General features: G+C 36.2%; 1 pseudogene; it reads right to left on the minus strand.

Moving 5' to 3' along the window:
- Positions 1 to 17,761: 17,761 nt before the first annotated feature.
- LOC141489790 (nuclear ubiquitous casein and cyclin-dependent kinase substrate 1 pseudogene) lies at positions 17,762 to 18,498 on the minus strand (annotated as a pseudogene).
- Between the last annotated feature and the right edge of the window lie 2,439 nt (positions 18,499 to 20,937).

Here is a 20,937-nt window from a genome sequence, read left to right on the forward strand (position 1 = left end):
TTCGTCAGAGAGAGAGAGAGAGAGAGAGAGAGAGAGAGAGAGAGGAATGACTCTTCATAGACCAATAGCTCCAGTGACAGCTAATCCCCTTCAATCTACACATGGACTTAAAGAAAGCTATACTTTGTTTTTCCTTTGAGGAAAAGTTGAGGGTCTTTTCAATAACTTTGGCATATCAATATGCTATCATGAGTTCCATTTTGAAGAGACAGCACAACATTCTGGTGACTGAATAGTTGGCTGGTTTGATTAGGATGCTTCATAGATAACCACTTTGATGAGCTTTATAGATCTCTACCTTAAAGAAAATTGCTATTTATATTTTTTTAGGTGGTTTTTTTTTTTTTTGCAAAGCGAACAGGGTTAAGTGGCTTGCCCAAGGCCACACAGCTAAGTAATAATTAAGTGTCTGAGACCAGATTTGAACCCAGATACTCCTGACTCCAGGGCCGGTGCTTTATCCACTACACCACCTAGCTGCCACCTAGCTGCCCCCCCCCACTACGCCACCTAGCTGCCCCTATTTATATTGAGAGGTAAAACTCACTAACTGTCCTTTAAGGAAGATGGTTAATTGGAAGAAAGATGGTTAATTGTATGTTTACAAACAAAAGAGAAAGGAATTTCTTCCTTGGAATAATCGTAAGCATCAACAATCAAACAGTGATAAGGGAAGTTTTGTGAGATTAAACTGTTTTTGATAGGTTCTTATTAGTATTGTGTCCATTCTACTTCAAAGCTATTGAGAGCAAGGTTAGAAGAGTTTGATTGGGATTTCTATGAGTAATTTGATTTTACTATATTTGCATCCATATTTGTATTATCTCTTTTGATTTATAATAATATAAATGATTATGTGAATAATGGATTTTATATATAGAAATCATATTAGATCAGGCATTAGCAGCTACAATGTGAAATAGGGGAAATGTATTTCCCCTCAAATGGTTTACTTTTGAGACCCTGAGAATAAAATGGATGTAGCCATGGATTTTTAAGCTGTGTAGGTTTGAAGATTGGATTTATCAACCCAAACTCACAGAGAAGTGGAGTTCTGACATAAATGAGAAGTATGAGGCAACTACAAAGTATGTAAGTTGAACAGATGCCAGTATGGTGAACAAGTACTATATGACATTTATCTGTTTTATCCTAGAGACATTTGCCAAGTTACCAAATGGCTGAAACCACTTGTGTTACGTGGAAATTAGATGGAGCCAACTATGTGCACATGTTATGTATTACTCAAAATAAATAAGCTTAGTTAAGCAAAATAAATTCAAACAACTGCCATGTCCATGTCTGTAGCTTGAATCCATTGTCTCTGTCAGAAGATGGGTAAAATACTTCAACATAGGAACTCTAAAAATACTATTGTTTTTTGAATTAGTCAGAGTACTTAAATCATCTAAATTTATTTCTCTTTGTAATGTTAATGTACTTTTTTCTATCACTATTCTTGTGAGACTCACTTCTATCCCTAACAATTCATATTCCTCAGGACTCAGACTTTGCTACTCAGTAAGAGTTGCAAAAAAAAAAAAGTAAAGCTAAACTCTCCCCCATAACTATTCTATAAAGACCCAGAAAATACACAAACCAGTAATGACTAGGAAATCCAAGAGCACAAACAATCATAATGAGTCATTTTTCTATCCCAGATCAGCATCAGGTCATAAATAGGGTCTTCTTACTCTAGTGGCAAATATATCCAGATGTGTCTCTGCTCAGACTTCAACACAATGAATGAATTAGGGCCTGATAGTGACTGTGCACCAGAGCAAGAAGAAGTCCTAGACAAAAAGAGGAGCTGGATCATCTTTAGGAAGAAGTATTGGTCCAAGAGGCATTGCCATTGACATCTCTTACTACTTAGTGCTGAGTCATAAATAAAGGGAGTAGGGGAAAAAATGAGGAGGGGATATGACCATACAAGAAGTCTTCCCTGATCCCCCTTAATAATACTTATAGTACTGTTTTCCTTTTTATTATATTCATTATTACAAATCTATAATAATGGAATAACTTATTTAACTGCTTTAAGATTCATATTAATTTCTGAATTAAATTTGTCTTAGATTCAAGACCTAAAGTGAATGTTGGAAAAGTTGGAACTCTAGAGTCTTTTGAATAAATTTAGGAGTATAGAAATTTCTAGCTATATAAGTCACATTTATCTTTTTTTTAAATCATATATTAAGACATTAATAAAAAATCAAACATATAAAAGAATTATTAAACATTTCCCTTACGAAGCAGAATAATTTTTTTAAAGTGTGCTTAATGGGGTGGCTAGGTGGCACAGTGGATAGAGCAATGGCCCTGGAGTCAGGAGTACCTGAGTTCAAATATGGCCTCAGACACTTAATAATTACCTAGCTGTATGGGCTTGGGCAAATCACTTAACCCCTAGCAAAAAATTAAAAAAAAAAGTGGGGAGTCAGTCAAAAGATAGTCAAAGAAAGAATCATTTCATTAAAAAGAACAACAAGATCATAAAAATATTTTGGGTACAACAAAAGCAGTCTTTAAGAAAATTCAAATTTTGGGGGTGGCGAGGTGGTGCAGTGGATAGTGCACTAGCCCTGGAGTCAGGAGTACCTGAGTTCAAATCTGAACTCAGACACTTAATAATTACCTAGCTGTGTGGCCTTGGACAAGCCATTTAACCCCATTTGCCTTACAAAAGCCTTAAAAAACAAAACAAAAAATGAACTCATTTTTAATCACTTTCAGGAATAAAAAGAAAAATATGTCCAACTTTATTTAAAAAAAAACTAGAAAATCAACTAATTATCAACCCCAACTAAACACCTAAGTAGCAATGTTGAAAATTGAAAGGATGAACAAAATAGAAAACATCAAAACAAAAGATAAAAGAAAAAAATGCATTAACAAACAAAACTAAAATTTTTTAAAAGATATATAGATTGTTTGTACATGTCTGATTCCATGTAATCTCCCCAATTAGATTTTTAACTTCTTGCAGACAAGGACTATTTTGTTTATCTGATTGTTTTTGCCATTCTACATTTCTTCAGGCTTATCACAGTGTCTTTAACTGAGTACATATTTAATAAATACTTGTTGACCTATTTTTCTTTTCCAATTACAATGTTATTGGTATGTAATTATACAAACCCAGGTCAATCACTTAATAAATTTCCCTTGGTTTCTCTTAACTCTTGTGTTTTCATTTAAAAATTCCCCTTTCCTCATATAATTGCACTATTACACTAGACAGATATGTTTATCCTGTATTATTACATTAAAATTTTGGAGAATTATTTATTCTTGTATGTAATTCTCTGTCTTTTATCCTTTCTTTCTTCTTCTTTTTGTTTAAGATTTTATTTTTGCCTTATGGGTTAATGGCTAGTAGGGATAGCGGTTCATCTGGAAACTGAAAAGTCACCAAGGTTTTTCTGAGTTTTTGTATTCACTTTATTTTTTGTTCATATTTAATATTTATTTATTCTCATTTTGTACAAATAATGATTTTATACATTGATAAAATATTCCTGTTTAAGAGTAAACAAAATACCCCTCCCCCAAAAAATATAGACTCACTTGAGGGATAAAGTAAAGGGGAGAGAAAAAAATTAAAATTAAAAAATATAGCAATATTTGTAGGTATGGCCAGGTAGCACAATGGATGGAGCACCAGCCCTGGAGCCAGGAGCACCTGAGCCCATATCCAGCCCCATACACCCAACAATCACCCAGCTGTGCGACATGGAGGCCAGCCCAACCCCACTGCCCTGCGAAAACCAAACAAAGAAAAAAAAAGACCCAAAATAAAATAAAATAAAATTGCAATAAAAGTAGGGGTGGCTGGGTGGTGGATAGAGCATTGGCTCTTGATCCAGGAGCACCCAGGTCCATATCTGGCCTCAGATACCCAATGATCACCCTGCTATGCGGCCCCAGGCAGGCCACCCAGCCCCATTTGCCCTGCATCCCCCCCAAAATAATAATAATAAAAATGTGCTTCAGTCTTTGTTCCAACACCAACAACTCTGTCATGGATGGATCAAATTCTTTATGAAAAGTCCGTTGCAAAAGTTACTTCCATATTTTTCTACCTTTGCCATTGCTGATCGCAACTCCCTCCTTTCATATTTCTCCACTACTATGTACTATATTTTCACTCTCCTTACACTCTGACTCTGCTGTAGGGTAGCTGAGTGGCACAGCAGACAGATACCTGGTCCTGGTTCCAAGAGGCCCCGAGCCCCCCTACCAACCCTTAGGCCCAGCATCCACCTGGTCCTATGGTCCCAGACAGGCCATCCAATCCCAACCCCTTGCAAGAAGTAAAAAAGAAAATGTGTTATATCCGATCATTCTCCCACCATGGTCCATCCTCTCCTCCATCACTCACATCCTCCCCCTTCCCCTGTCCCCCCCCTTATTATTTCAGATGCCTATACCCCATTGAGAATATATGCTGTTTCCTCGCCTAGCCACCTCTGATGAGAGTGAAGGTTCCCTCATTCCCCCTTGTCTTCCCCCTTCCATATCATTGCAATAGCTCATTGTAATAAAGAAAAATCTTATTATATGAAATATCTTGGTTTATTTCCTCCCTCTCCCTTTTCTTTCTCCCATTACATTTTCCTTTTTTCTATTGACTCTGTTTTTACAACAATATTTTATCTTCAAATTCAGCTTTCTCCTGTGCTTCAAATACAAAAGCTCCTTCTACCTGCTCTATTAACTGAGAAGGTTCATATGAGTATTATCTGTGTCATTTTTCTATGCAGGAATACATGCAGTTCATCATCATTAAGTCCCTCATATTTTCCCCTTCTCCAATCTTTATGCTTCCCCTGAGCCCTGTATTTGAAGATCAAACCTTCTGTTTAGCTCTGGCCATTCCAACAGTAACATTTGAAATTCCCCTGGGTCATTGAAAGTCCATCTTTTTTCCCTGGAAGAGTACATTCACCCTTGCTGGGTAGTTGATTCTTGGTTGCATTCCAAGCTCTTTTGCCTTCCAGTATATTATATTTCCAGACCTATGAGCTTCCAATGTAGTTGCTGCTAAGTCCTGTGTGATCCTGACTACAGCTTCATGATATTTGAATTGTGTCCTTCTCGCTAATTGTAATATTTTCTTTTTGACTTGGGAGTTCTGGAAATTGGCTATAATATTCCTAGGGTTGGTTTTTTGGGAATTCTTTCTCAGGGGGGATCGGTGGATTCTCTCCATTTCTGTTTTGCCCGATGCTTCTAGGATATCAGGGCAATTTTCCTGTAGTAATTCTTTGAAAATGATGTCAAGGCTCTTTTCCTGATCATGACTTTCAGGTATTCCAATAATTTTTAAATTATCTTTCCTAAACCTGTTTTCCATATCAGTTGTTTTTTTCAATGAGATGTTTCACATTTTCTTCTAATTTTTCATTTTTTTTGGTTTTGAAATAATGAGTACTGATTCCTCATAAATTCATCAATCTCCATGAGTTCTATTCTTTGTCTGAAGGATTTGTTTTCCTAAGAGAGTTTTCTTATTTCTTTTTCCATCTGGCCAATTTTGCTTTTTTAAAGCATTCTTCTCCTCAATGACTTTTTGAACTGTTTTATCCATTTGCCCTAAGCTGGTTTTTAGCATGCTATTTTCTTCAGCATTTTTTTTGGATTTCCTTGACTAAGCTGCTGACTTCATTTTCTTGTTTTTCCTGCATCTCTCTCATTTCTTTTCCCAGTTTTATTCTAAGTCCCTCATTTGATTTTCAAAGTCTTTTTTTATCTCTATCATGGCCTGAGCCCAATTTCTGTTTTTCTTGGAGTCTTTAGATGAAGGAGCTTGTGCTTCCTCATCTTCAGACTGAGTATATTGATCCTTCTTGGGATCATAGATAATGTATTTCTCAATGGTGTTCCTCTTGTTTCTCTGCTTGCTCATTTTCCCAGCCTGAGCCTGTTTTGGGGGTGCTTCCTGAGCTTTTGGGACACTCACACAAGGATCTCAGTGTGTGAGGCTCTGTCTTCCCTCCTGGTCTGTGAATGACCATAAGCACCCCGCCTCTGCCATGGGGCTGAGGGGGGGGGGGGCCCTGCTCTTCTATGGGGGAGGCCTAGACTGTGATCAGGATCTGAATGTGGTCAGAGCTCCAGAGTCCTGTTCCTGGGCCCAGCTGGGCAGTCTCTCTCTTCATTCCCCTTCCCAGGTTCAATGGACTCATGCCCTGGGGGCTTCTGCTTACCTGCTCTACCTGCTTCTGTTCCTGGATCTGGGCTGCTGTGGCCAAGCTGCTGGCTGTGTGCTCTGAGGGCTGGGCTTCGCGTGCTCGCTCTGGCAGAGGTCCCCTGCTGTTCCCCCAATTTGTGCCTGGTGCTCCCTGGGGTGTAGCTCAGAAAACTCCCATGCTACTGTGAACGGAGGCTCCCATCACCCTGGGGCTTCCTCTAGGAGGCTGAAGTTCTTTTGCTGTGGCGGGCCACCCCTCTTGGGGGGTATGTCTGTTAATCATTTGACTACATATACATGAAAGAATGCTATTTTTTCCCCAGAGTTGGAAAATTTGTCCATATCATTTGATAGTTTAGGCTTAAATTCATTCATAATTTTAAATAATTCACTTTGTGTAACTCCTTCAAAATTTCCCTGGTTGAGATTTTTGGTTTGTTTTCTATATAATACTCTCTATAAGGTATATGTGTGTTTGTTATTTTTTTCCTGGTTAATGAGTGTTCCTTGTCATTTCTTATGTGCTTAAATATCTTTTCCTGAGGATCAAATGAATACCTATATTTTCACCCCTCAATTATCTTTATTGTACCAAAATATCATGTAGCTAATGGAAGTATTTAAGCTTATTTTGTTGATGATCTAATCATCATATTCTATCTTACACTTTTCAGCCCTTTTTTTTTGCATAATGGCTGGGAGACCCCTTCTTGGAGTAAACATGCTAATGTCATTTGGGGAAAAAATGATTATTTGTCCTGCTAATAAATTCCAACCCTGACCCAATAGATCCTTTTCCTATTTCATCTATAGAGGAATCTATCACAGGCATGAAAGCAAATAGAAAGATAAATAAATGGATAGATAGATAGATAGATAGATAGATAGAAGGATAATAGCTATGCCTATGAATATCATTTGATTGGGATTGAGTTTGAGACTCAAAGTTATTTTGTGTTATCAAATGAACTATGTTTAGTTGTTAATAATTATGCCACCATAATTTGTATTTATATAAAATTTTATCTGGTGATCTAGTCATTGACATTTTTACGATCCAATTAATTACAAGTATAGGTTCCTCAAGTCTTTTAATCCATCTCTCAAATATTCACTAGCAGAATTCCATGTACATAGATCAAACTACCAAAACACTGATTTATGTAGTGATGCTGTACAATGGGGAAGGAAACTGTAATTTCTGTAAGGTAAACTTGATCGCTTACCAATGAAGTGAATAGACACGGTGAGTTGTTCTTTCTTTGTTTGGTTTTTGTCTTTTTGTTTTTGTTTTTGGTCTAAGCAAGAAAACATTGGTGATTTATCTGTATCTGCCCCTTTCCTTTCCCCTACCCAGAATTATTACATATTTGATATGGGTGAATGCCAATTTAGGAACTTTCTTTACAGATATTGATTGGCAGCTTTACTGCATTTCATATTATTGGGAGGTTTCCTAAACATTAATAGGTCTGTGCTACATCTTCTTGATTTAAGGTCAGTCTTATAGTCACTGTTACCTCTCTCTTTCTTTCCTGTAAAACTAAATTCTTCTGCTACAATTTAAATAGAAGTACTATTAGCAAATTTTACTGGTATTGGAAACAACTTCACTGTACACTTCCCTCTCACTTCTTTAACAATTCTTTTGACTAAGTAAAGAAAGGTTTCCTTTATGTCACGTTGATGATTTCTGTCCTTTGTTCTTGAAAAAGATCATGATATCAGGGAACTCATGGCATGCAAAGCAAGTCCGTTGAGAGAGGGTGTGCTATGCTATCACCAGTCTCATTTTCTCCTGCAGAGCCATCTGGGTCCAGTGACCAGATATGAATCAGGATGACTAGAGATGGCCCTGGATGCAAAGTAATCAATGTTAAGTGACTTGCCTGAGATCACAAGGTTAGTAAATGTCAAGTGTATGAGGTCAGTTTTGAATCCAGATCCTTTGCACCACCTAGTTCCCCTGTATTATATAATATGTCTTATGGAGCTGTTGGGAGAAAAAAAAAGGCTATGAGAGCAGGGACCAACTCATTGTTTTATTTTTATTTCCAGAAATCAATACACTTAATGTTATACATTTGCTTTGGTTAAAATGCATGCACATATGCTCTTTCTATGAATCAGGAATAGGAGAAGAAGGAGGAGGAGGCGGAGCAGGAGGAGGAGGAGGAATAGCAACAAGAACAAAAACAACAAGAACAATGTCTACAAGAACAAGAAGAAGAACAAAGCAACAAGAAAACAGCAACAAGAACAAATGGAACAACAAAACCACCACGGAGAAGAAGGAGGAAGAGGAGGAGGAGAAGAACAAGAACAACAAAAAGAACAAGAATGAGGAGGAGGGCTGGCTTAGGTGGCACAGTGGATAGAGCACTAGCCCTGGAGTCAGGAGGACCTGAGTTCAAATTCAGTCTCAGACACTTAATAATTACCTAGCTGGGTGGTCTTGGGGAAGCCACTTAACCCCATTTGCCTTGCAAAAAACCTGAAAAAAAGAATGAGGAGGAGGACGAAAAGGAGGAGGAAGTTAATAATATTTAACGGATAGATTGGTAAAAGTTTGATTTGCCATGCTATTATTGCTTGTGAATATGTGAATATGTCCCAACCTGTTGTTTGGGACCTAGGTTCTGAATATTTGCAATCTATTTTGCAAACATTTTATGGAACTCATATACAGGACTGTGTTTGAAGACTTGTGAAAAGACATAAAAGGAAGATTGTAGTACATCTCTGGAATTATGCTGAGGCCATCATTCAAGAGGATTGTTACAAGAGTGTTCTATGATGAAAACTATTTTGTACACAAAGAGCTGGCAAAACTCAGGTTGCAGGTTGGTATGGAAGATACCCAATAAGCCAGTGGCTCCATTTATGAAAACTTCACAAGGACTTGAGAAAGAAATCAGGCAAATGAAGGAACATAAATTCCACATAATTGAAATTCATATGAATACTTCAAAACATACTTTCCAAGAAAAGCTCATTCAATGGGAGCACAGTGTTACACTTCTCTTTAACCTCACATTACATGCTATGTAATAATAGGGATACAAATTTCAGATATGAAGAAGAGCTACATTGCTTGTACCCACATGTTAAAGAATATAGATTTTGATGTAGAGAAATAGTAGCTTAACCCTAAATTTGCCTTAATGCAGTAAGCAAGATGACCAAAGCAAAGCAGTTCTATATTCAACCCTGGCAGTTCTTGGCAACCCATGAAAAGTCAATATCCCAGGGTGATCATTAATACTGGAAAAGGATCACTGAATACAGTTTTGCTTTGGGTGTCCTTAATGTATGAATATAAATTGGCTACATGAAACATGAGTCATCTGTCTTGGTTGGCTGTTAAGAAAATGTATATGGAATGACATCTGTTGTAGTACAAAATGTGTCATCTATACATGAGACCTATAGTACCAGGGCATTAAGAACTGATAAATGATAAAATAATTTATTTCTTTATTAAATTATAGATAACTATTTTATTATAAATTACTATTAAAGACACCCAAAATATAGTTTTAACTTCTCAGAATCATCAGAACTATTTTATAATTAAAATATACACACTCAGGGCAGCTAGGTGGCGTAGTGGATAAAGTACCGGCCTTGGAGTCAGGAGTACCTGGGTTCAAATCTGGTCTCAGACACTTAATAATTACCTAGCTGTGTGGCCTTGGGCAAGCCACTTAACCCCATTGTCTTACAAAAACTAAAAAAAATAAAATATACACACTTATAACTTTCGTTTTAGAATTGCAAATATCAATGTGCTCTTAGATTCATCATTGTCTTTGTGACTGTTTTGGATTCATAGGATTATGCATGTATTAATATTTTGACTGTGCTTTTTAAGCTGTGAGTACAGTGGTATAGAGTAACTCAGAGTAGCATATTTAAAAATATTCTTTTTTCCTTGTATACTTATATTATTTCTTTGAATTGAGAATCTAGAATATTAGTTCTTTTTGGTAGCTTTCTACTTATAAGATAGCTTACAAAATTTTGAGAGAAAGTGATGAATATAATATTTATAATGATTTGATATAATCAGCTTTTTCTGTCTCCTACTCTCCATGAGCACACATAGAGTTTGATAGATGTGGGGTTTGTTCAGAATTCTGGAGAAGGAATCATTTTAGTTTTTTTATTTTGTTTTGTTTTATTTTTCCTACTTCTCCAGCCATATATATATAACATACTCAAGAACCCTCAGAGAAAAGTGATGTATCTTATTTCCCACTGATAACTCCAGACCAGTCTAGAGGGCATTAAATTCACTTTTTTCTTTTTCTTTTTTTTCTTTTTCTTTTGAATTTTTTACAATTTTCACCCTAGTCTTGCTTCCCCCCACCCCCACCCCTACAGAAGGCAGTCTGTTAGTCTTTACATTGTTTCCATGGTATACATTGATCTACATTGAATGTAATGAGAGAGGAATCATATCATTAAGGAAGAGAAATAAAGTAGTGTGCCTGACCATTGCACTAATGAAATGAGTAAGTCCATTAAGGTTGGTCATCACCCCCATTTTGCTTTCAGGGTGCACAATGTTCCCCGAGTTCCTCTCTTCTCACTCAGCACCAGTCCATACAAATCTTTCTGGGCTTTCCTGAATTCCTGTCCTTCCTGGCTTCTAATAGAAAAATAATGTTCCATCACATACATATACCACATTTTGTTAAGCCATGCCCCAATTGGAGGACATTTACTTAATTTCCTATTCTTTGCCACTGCAATTCTGGTGCAGCAGAGTTCTCTTACCACCCCTTCAAGCTGTTCCCAGCAATTCCCAGGCTGGACTGGGCTGAGCTGCGCTGAGCTGATCTGTGACTGGAACTTTTTTCCAATCTCCCAGTCCTGGTGAAACACCTTTCCCATAGAGCTTCTAACTTATCTTGGACTGGGAAATTGTGATACACTCACAATCATGATACAAAATGTACAATACAAAAATAAAATCACTCAGTCTTTCTGTGGGTTCTACACCTCTAAATTTTGTCTAGAGTCATCATTTGATGACTTCTGGAGTTTTTTAGGGCAAGGAGTTACTGGGAAATGCTACATTCATGCTACCATCTTGGCTCAGTCTGCATTAACTTTTTCAATGATTTTAATGTCTGGCTTTTAAATTTCTTATCTACCTCATCCTCCTTTGTTTTCTTTGAAAATTTAACAAACATGAAAATTTCAAGGTCCTATTCCACACCATTTCCAGACATCACTTTTTCTTTAATATCTTTTGGATTTTGTCTTCACCAAGTTCCTGAACTTCAAAATTTTAAACTCTCTGCCCCTTAGTTTCTTTAACTATAAAATAAATGTATTGAACTAGATTCTCTTTAATGAATTTGCCATGTTGAAATTTCTATGACATTATGAGATTCCATTCTTTCACTCCAACCTCTTATTTGTTTACTTTTCTGTTTATGCTAAATGTAATTTTCAGCTTTATCAGAACCCCTGGTCCCCTGATTCAGTCCATCACTATCACTTTGAATTCACATTCTTTTTTATTCAATATTCACTTCATATTTACCAACTTAATGCTTCATAAATACCACCTTAAGATGTTAGTTTTTAGAGACCTTTCACTCTTAATGACCTAAAAAAAATCATCATCCCTAGGTCACCATCCCATTTCTCTAATTCTGCTAAAAGTCTTCTATGTGTTCAAAAGATGAAATAAAATAAGTGTGTTGACTTTATCTAGTAGTCAGTCAGGTAGTAAATATTTATTAAGTACTTACTAAGTGCCAGATACTGCACTAATTTTTAGAGGTACAAAAAAGAAAAATCTCTGCATTTAAGAAATAATTCTATCACCTCTACAAGTAGATGATACAAAAATATGAATTTCTGACTCTCAATAGTCCTTTAACTTTATCGTTATTAACTGTATTTCAAAATTTTATTTTCTAACCTTATATATTTTCTGTGGTCATTTCCTATACTTAATTGATAAAGTTTGATTAAAAAAAGCATTAAAATTTCTTTATTTTCATTCTTTCCAATAACAGAAGAGTTATCTTTACTGTTTATTCTCTATCCCTAAAACTAGCTCAGCTCTTATTCTCATTTCCTCTTATTTGCTCCAGAAACTTGTTCTAGCTTTCATGTCTTCCAGTGACAAATCTTCTATCTCTCTATGAAATTTATTATTTCTATATTAGAGCCCAACATCATTCTAGACACCCAGATTTACAATGTTGAATCATTGATCACTCCTCACTCTTACTCACACCAGAAATCCATGATGTTGAAAGGTTTTATCATTTTTATCCCAGTATTGTCACTCACATCTACCTCCATAATTTTCACTCAAAGGGCTATCATCCTATTTCATATCTTCATGGACTCTTGCCTCAGCTACTTTAATTACTCTCTAAATGGTCCTCCTGACTCAAGTTTTCCCCTACCTAACTTGCCAAAATGATATTTTTAAAAAATTTTAATTTTATTTAAGGCAATGGGGTTAAGTGGCTTGCTTAAGGTAACATGGTTAAACAATTATTAAATGTTTGAGGAGTTAAATTCAGGTCTTACTGACTCCAAGGCCATTGCTCTATCTACTGCACCACCCAGCAAACCCAACAAAATAATGTCTCACAGTTTTATTGTAATAATATCAATTTCCTAATCAAGGAATTCTGTTGCTCTTGATTAGCTTTACCTTTTGTATCAAATTAAAACTCTTCTGAAATTTCAAATACTCTTAAAATCTTATTCTGTAGAATTATTAGATATTACTCTTTTATTTTATTTATTAAAGTTTTTTTAAAGAAAGTTTTAATTTATTTTGTTTTAAAATTTGCCCCTATTCTTGCTTCCCTCCCCCCATCCCCCACAAAAGGCAATCTGTTAGTCTTTACATTGTTTCCATGATATACATTGATCTAAGTTGAATGTGATGAGAGAGAAATCATATGATTAAGGAAAAAAATAAAGTATAAGAGATGCAAAATTACATAATAAAATAATGTTTTTTCTGAATTAAAGGTAATGGTTTTTGGTCTTTGTTCAAACTCCATGATTATTTTTTGGGATACATGTGGTATTCTCCATTGCAGATAGCCCACAATTGTCCCTGGTTGTTGCACTGAGGGAGGGCAAGTCCATTAAGGTTGATGATCACCACCATGCTGCTGTTAGGGTATATACAGTGTTTTTCTGGTTCTGCTCATCTTACTCAGCATCAGTTCATGCAAATCATTCCAGGCTTCCCTGAATTTCCATCCATCTTGGTTTCTAATAGAACAATTTTGTTCCATGACATACTTATATCACAGTTTGTTAAGCCATTCCCCAATTGAAGGACATTTGCTTGATTTACAATTCTGTGCCACCACAAACAGGGCTGCTAAGAATATTTTTGAAACAAGTGATATTTTTACCCTTTTACATAATCTCTTCAGGACATTGACCCAGTAGTGACATTGCTGGATCAAAGGTTAGGCACATTTTTATAGCTCTTTGGACATGACTCCAAATTGCTCTCCAGAAAGCTTAGATGAGTTCACAGCTCCACCAAAGATATGTTAGTGTCCCAGATTTCCCACATCCCTTCCAACATTGATCATTGTCCTTTCTGGTCATATTGGCCATTCTGAGAGGTGTGAAGTGATACCTTAGATATGCTTTAATTTGCATTTCTGTAATAAGTAATGATTTAGAGCAATTTTGCATATGACTATAGATCATTTTTGTTTCCTCATCTGTAAATTGCCTCTGCATTGCCCATTTGAAAATTGGGGAATGGCTTGTTTTTTTTTAATTTGATTCACTTCTCTGTATATTTTTGAAATGAGTACTTTGTCAGAATTAATAGTTGTAAAAATTGAGTCCCAATTTATTACATTCCTTTTGATCTTGGTTATAGTTTTTTTTTTATTGGTGCAAAAGCCTTTTAATTTAATGTAATCAGAATTATCTGATTTGAGTGTTTTGTGATTGTTTTCAAATAGTTTTTGAGTCTGTATTGGGAGATAGACTCCCAGGTGTTTTATATTGTCTGAGGTTATTTTGAATGTGATTTCTCTTTCTAGTTCTTCCTGCTGTATCTTGCTAGTCATATATGGAAAATCTGAGGATTTATGAGATTTTATTTTATATCCTGCAACTTTGCAGAAATTACTAATTGTTTCCAGTAATTTTTTGGATGAATTTTTGGAACTCTCTGGGTAGACCATCATGTTATCTGCAAAGAGTGAGAGTTTTGTTTCTTCCTGCCTAATTCTAATTCCTTCAATTTCTTTTTCTTTCCTTATTGCTGAAACTAACATTTGTAATACAATATTGAATAGTAGTGGTAATAATGGGCATCCTTGTTTCACTCCTGAACTTATTAGGAATTCCTCACGCCTGTCCCCATTGTATATGATGCTTGTTCATGTTTTCAGATAGATACTGCTTATTATTCTAAGGAACAAATTGTTTATTCCTACACTATCTAGAGTTTTTAGTAGGAATGGGTACCGCATTTCATCAAAAGTTTTTTCACATCTATTGATATGATTTCTAATAGGTTTATTATTGATATAATTTATTATACTAACAGTTTTCCTAATATTGATCCAACCTTGCATTCCTGGTATAAATCCTACTTGATCATATGTATTATACTAGTGATAACTTGTTGTAAACATTTTTCTAAGATTTTATTTAAGATTTTTTGCATCTACATTCATCATGGAGATAGGTCTGTAATTTTCTTTCTCTGTTTTAACTCTTCATGGTTTAGGTATCAGCACCATATTGGTGTCATAGTAAGAATTAGGTAGAGTTTTGTCTTCACCTATTTTTCCAAAGAGTTTATATAGAATTGGATTTAATTGTTATTTAAATATTTAATAGAATTTACTTGTGAATCCATCTGGCCCTGGATATTTTTTCTTAGGGAGCTCGATAATGGCTTGTTGAATTTCTTTTTCTGAGATAGAGTTGTTTACATATTTATTTTCCTCTACATTTAACCTGGGCAACTTATATTTTTGTAAATATTCATCCATTTTACTTAGATTGCAAATTTATTGTCATAAAGTTGGAGAAAATAATTCTAAATTATTACTTTAATTTCCTCCACATTGGTGTTGAGTTTATTTTTTTCTTTTATGATATGAGCAAATTGGTTTTCTTCTTTTTTAAATCAAATTGACCAGAGGTTTATCAATTTTAGTGGTTTTTCCATGAAACCATCTCTTGGTTTTATTTATTAATTCAATAGTTTTCTTGCTTTCTATTTTATTCATTTCTCCTTTAATTTTTAGTTTTTCTAATTTGGCATTTAATTGGGGGGTTTTCATTTGTCCTTTCTCTAATTTTTTTAGTTGCATATTTAGTTCCTTCATTTCATCTTTTTCTAATTTATTCATGTAAGTATGTAAAGATATAATATATCCCCTGACAGCCACCTTGAGAGCATCACAGAGATTTTGGTATGTTATTTCATTATTGCCATGATCTAGGGTGAAGTAATTAATTCTTTCTATAATTTGGTTTTTGATCCACTCATTATTTAAAATGAGTTTAATTAGTTTCCAATTAGTTTTAGGTCTTTTTCTCCCATTAGTAGAGTTTTGGGGTCTTTGTCTTCCTGTAGCTTTTTCAACTTCTCCTCTAAGAATCTGCATGCTATACCATTGGGTACATACATATTTAGTTTTGAAATTTCTTTATTATGTGTGGTAACTTTTAGGAGGATATAATTTCCCTCCTTATCTCTTTTTAATGATATCTATTTTTGAAGCTGCTTTGTCTAAGATCAGGATTGCTACCCCTGCTTTTTATCACTTCAGCTGAAGCAAAATATATTTTGTTCCAATCTTTTACCTTTACCCAATATGTATCCCTCTGCTGTAAATGGGTTTCTTATGAGCATCATATTGTAACATTCTGGTTTTTATTCTACTCTGCCATTCACTTTCATTTTAAGGGAGACTTCATGCCATTCCCGTTCAAAGTTATATTTACTAAATCTTTATTGCCCTCCATTCTATCTTCCCTCTCTTTGTATTTTCCCCCCTTTTTCATTTTATCCATAATCCTCAGTATTCTTTTCCAAATACTGCCACCTTCAGTGTGTTTACCCTCCTGTATCAACCCCTCCCCTTTCTTTCCCCTTTCCCTTTTCCCCTTCTTCCTTCCCTTCCTTCGGTTAGTTCCCTTTTTCCCTTCCCTTCCTTGTTAGTTCTCTCTATCCCTTCCCCTTCCCCTCCCCATCCCCCCTGCCCTTTTCTCCTTTTAATACTTGAAAGGTAAGATAAATTTCTTAACTTAACTGAGTATATGTTAGTTAGCTTTAAGCCACGTTTGATGAGAGGAAGATTCAGATGTTTCTAACTTCTTTTCTTCCCCTCTATTGCAATAGATCTTTTGTACCTCTTAATGTAATGAGATTTACCCCATTCAGTCTCCTCCATCCTCCCATATCCTTATTGTCCCCCTTTTTAAGGAGGTGTTTTTCATCATTCTTTATGAGTCACAGAAAAGTCATGAGTGTCCATCACTTCTGACTAAGTATATTCTTTTTTTTTAATTTCACATTAACTGGTTCTTTATTGGCTTATGACCTAAACATCGTCAGTTTGAGAAGAAACCCACTGTGTGTGTGTGTGTGTGTGTGTGTGTGTGTGTGTGTGTGTGTGTTAACAGCAATCTTGCTGTTAAAATCTAAATTCCTCTTGATCCTTGGTAAAATTTATTCCAAGAAAAAGAATAGATACATTTTTATTTTAAAAACATAAACCATGGATATTCAGATCGGAAACAAAATCACTTAGATTTTGATGTACTGCTGCTCCCCTGGTTTTTAGGTTGAGCATCATTTAACTCCCTAAATACATTAGCACAAAAAAAAAAAAAAAAAAAGGATTTACTTGTTCCTATTCTCTTTGAGATGACCAGGAGTGAAACAGAACAAAACAAAATAATAACAAAAAACCCACACCAAAAGGTCATGTGGCCTGGTTGTTCCCAAATGGGGTTAGAGATATGGGATATTTAAGGTGATGTTCATATTCATTGCCTTCCTGTCTAGCCAATGACAGTTTAGATTCATGATTAAAAAAAATTAAATATGAACGTTTTTGGTTTTACTGATGTGATCAAAAAAAATTCAGGTAAATAAGGAACAACCATTTTCATTTAAAATTCATATTGTCTTCTGGATTCCTGTTCACCTTGGCAACTTTTAGTAAAATTTCAAATAGTGTTTGCCTCAAATCTTATTGCTTCACCTGTAGTAACCCTTTCATTTTTCTTTTTTTTAAAAGTTAGATTGTAAATTCGTTGGATACTTTGTCATGGCTTTTATTGGAGACTGGGAGAGGGAAAAGACAAAAGTAATTTTAAAAAATGACCATAGTTTTCTCCTAAAAAGGGGGAGTGGGGTAAGGAGATGTTGTTATCTCTCACCACTAGGAGACAGTGTAAGGAAGCATTCAAAGAGCATGAGTCGAGGCATAGTCAAAACCATGTTCTACCCTAAAATAGATTTTCTTTTTTCCCCCCTCTTTTTCTTTAAATAAGATCTCCCCAAGCCATAACTTTTTAATCTTTCCCAGACTGGGCTTCATCTTCAGACCCTTCATCCCCAGATTTTTCTGGTGCAGGGCTGGCAAATATTTTTCTTTTCTGGGGGGCTTTCTGGCTCCTCATCCTCTTCTTTGGGGGAAGGAGTCTTTTCCTTTGATGCCTTTGATGCTGTTGGATGGCCCACTTTTCCTTTGCCTTTCACTGGACTTGGTGTCACTGTAGCCTTTAGCCTAGGTTTGGGCATTTTCTTTTCTTTCCTTTTAGGCTTGGATTTCTTCACAATCTTTTTGTTTTTCTTTTTTGAACTTCCATAATCACTATCATCATCATCTTCCATTAGGAAGTCTTCAGCACTGCTAGAATATTTCTCCTGGAATGGTGCCTTTTCTTCTTCTTCTTCTTGTTCTTCTTCACTGCCCACATCTTCCATGAGCATCTCTCTCTCTGGAAGCTGCTTTGAATGCTGCCTAATGCTGTTGGTGAACATTTTTGTGATCTTCCTTTTCATCTTCACTGTCCTCTGGTGAGTGTGAATCATCCTTCTTAGTCTTCACATCTTTTTCTTCAGAGTCCTCACTATCTTCCTGTGAATTTTTCCTAGACCTACTCTTGTTTTTAGCTTCTTGAGGGGATGATTGGATTTTCTTAGCTGGAGGAGCTGAATCTCTTCCATAATTTTCATCTGCATCATCAGATTCTTGAAAATGTGAATAATCCATCACCTTCCTGCTGTTTCTGACAGGCCAGGACATGTTCGCAGCCGAGGCCTGGACCAGGCCCCCCCCCCCCCCCCCCCGCCCCCCCCGCCCCCCCACTGTTCTGGCTGCTGAGGCCCAGGCTGCTGGCTTCTCTGGCTCCACCACTACTGGATCTAGGCCCCTGGGATCTGCCGAGTGCCCCGTTCCCCCATCTCTTCAAAATGGATCTAAGTGTATTCTTTCTAATAGACTTTTAATTCTGGAGAGTTATTAGAGTCTTTCTCCCAGGTAGCGATATAGCCAGTTTCATCTTATTGGATAACAGTCTCACAGATAAGTCATATGTGTCCATAAATTATGGCTAAGTATATTCTTTCTAATAGAGTTGCAATTCTCATGAGTTATATGAATCTTTCTCCCAGGTGGGGATATAGCCTGTTTCATCTTATTGGATAGCAGCATTTTTTTCTTTATTCTTTTTTTTCCCTTTTCATGTGTTTCCTCCTGTTTGATGTCCACATTTTCTATTTAGCTCTTTTCTTTTAATTAGGAACTGTTGGAAGTCTCCCATTTCATTAAATGTCCATCTTTTACCCTGCAAGAGAAGGCCCAGCTTTGCTATATTGTGGATTCTTGACTGCATTCCAATCTCCTTTGCTCTCTGGAATTTCACATTCCAGGCCCTTTGATCCCTTAATGTTGATTCAGCCAAGTCTGGCATAATCCTTTCAGTGGCTCTTTTAAATTGTTTCTTTCTGGATTCTTGTAGCATTTTCTCTTTTATCTGATAGTTCTGGAATTTGGCCATAAAATTCCTTGATATTTTCATTTTAGGACATCTTTCTGGAGGGGATCAATGTATTCTTTCAATAACTATTTTGACCTCTGGTTCCATGATATAAAGGCAATCTTCCATCACTGTATCCTGTAATATTAAGTCCAGGCTTTTTTTCTCTTTAATGTTTTCAGGAAGGCCTATAATTCTCAGGTTGTCCTTTCTCGATCAGTTCTCAAGGTCAGTAGTTTTGTTGATGAAGTATTTCACATTTTCTTCTATTTTTTTGATCTTTTGGTTTTGTTTAACAGCTTCTTGTCCTCTCCAGAATTCATTAGTGTCCACAGATTCCATTCTTATGTTTTAGAGAAGAATTTTCTTCAGTTACCTTTTGCACCTCCTTTTCAAATTGGTCAATTCTATTTTTGGAGGAGCTTTCCATTTGCCTAAGTGTAGTTTTGAGAAAATTTATTTTCTTTTTTTGCATTTGCCCAATGGAGCATCTGAGAGAATCATTCTCATTTTGTATTTGTCCAATTGTATTTTTCCAAGGATTTGTTTTCTTGTTGTGAGATGCTAGTTTTTTCTTGCAGTGTGTTAATTTTCTCTTGAATTTCTTTTCTCAATTTTTCCCATTGATTTTTAAACTCCTACCTGATTTCTTCAAGGAAGTCTTTCTGGACTGGAGACCAGTTCATATCGCTAGATCTCTTTGGGTTAGAATCTGCTCCTTATAAGTATTTCTCCATGAGACCTTTTTCCTATGATCTTGTATTGGGGGAGGGGCTGGTTCTGAGAGGTTTGCTTTTGAAAACCCTAGAGGCTTTGTTCACTTGGCTTAGTAATTCCAAGGGCCAGCCAGTAGGGGGTGATATTTTTTTCTCTGGAACATTTGAAGCCCTCTCCATAATCCTGGAGGAAATAAGGAGGGATGGAAGGAGGGCGGAGGGGCAGCAGCAGGGCTGGGCCCTGGGGGAGGGAGTTAATCCCCCTTTCAGCTGAGTGAACTCTGTTGCCCACACCTGAGCCTGGGGGTTGGGTTGTTACCGTTTGTTCTTAGAAGAGTGCTCAGCTAAAGTTATGGAGCTGGGTCCCTTGCCTAGCTGGTTGACTTCCAGGCATGCTCTGCAACTCTCTGTTCTGGAACAAACTCTCCCATTGACTAAGGCTCAGCAGAGCTCCTCTAGTCAAAGATTGTGGGGCAAAGTTGGTCCTTGAACCTGCCACTCCCCAAAGCCTCTGTGGCTAATGCCAGTCTTCTGACTTTCTCCTGCTGCTCAGCCTGCGCTGGTCTTCTGCTCTGCATTGGCCCTTTTTACCCAAGTTCCCCTGAGACAGACCTTGTTAGTAGGTATTCTTTTCCTAGCTTCTTTTTTCTGAGTTTTGTCGATGGAGTTTCTGTTAAGAGGTTTCTTACATATTATTTTTGAGGTTATACCAAGAGCACTTAACACACTGCCTGTATTCTCTCCACCATCTTGGCTGGAAGGATATTACTCTATTTTAAATCCCATTGTTTCATTAAAAAAAGCCTTATTTTATTTTTCTTATAGTTAATATTCTATCATATCTCTATCCTTTTTTAAGGGTTTCTCCTAATGCCTAGAATGAATTTTTTTTCTTTTAGTTTTTGCAAGACAGTAGGATTAAGTGGCTTGCCCAAGTCCACACAGCTAGGTAATTATTAAGTGTCTGAGGTAGGATTTGAATTCAGGTAC

Source organism: Macrotis lagotis, chromosome 5, assembly GCF_037893015.1.
Source record: "Macrotis lagotis isolate mMagLag1 chromosome 5, bilby.v1.9.chrom.fasta, whole genome shotgun sequence".
NCBI classification, from domain to species: Eukaryota; Metazoa; Chordata; class Mammalia; order Peramelemorphia; family Peramelidae; genus Macrotis; species Macrotis lagotis.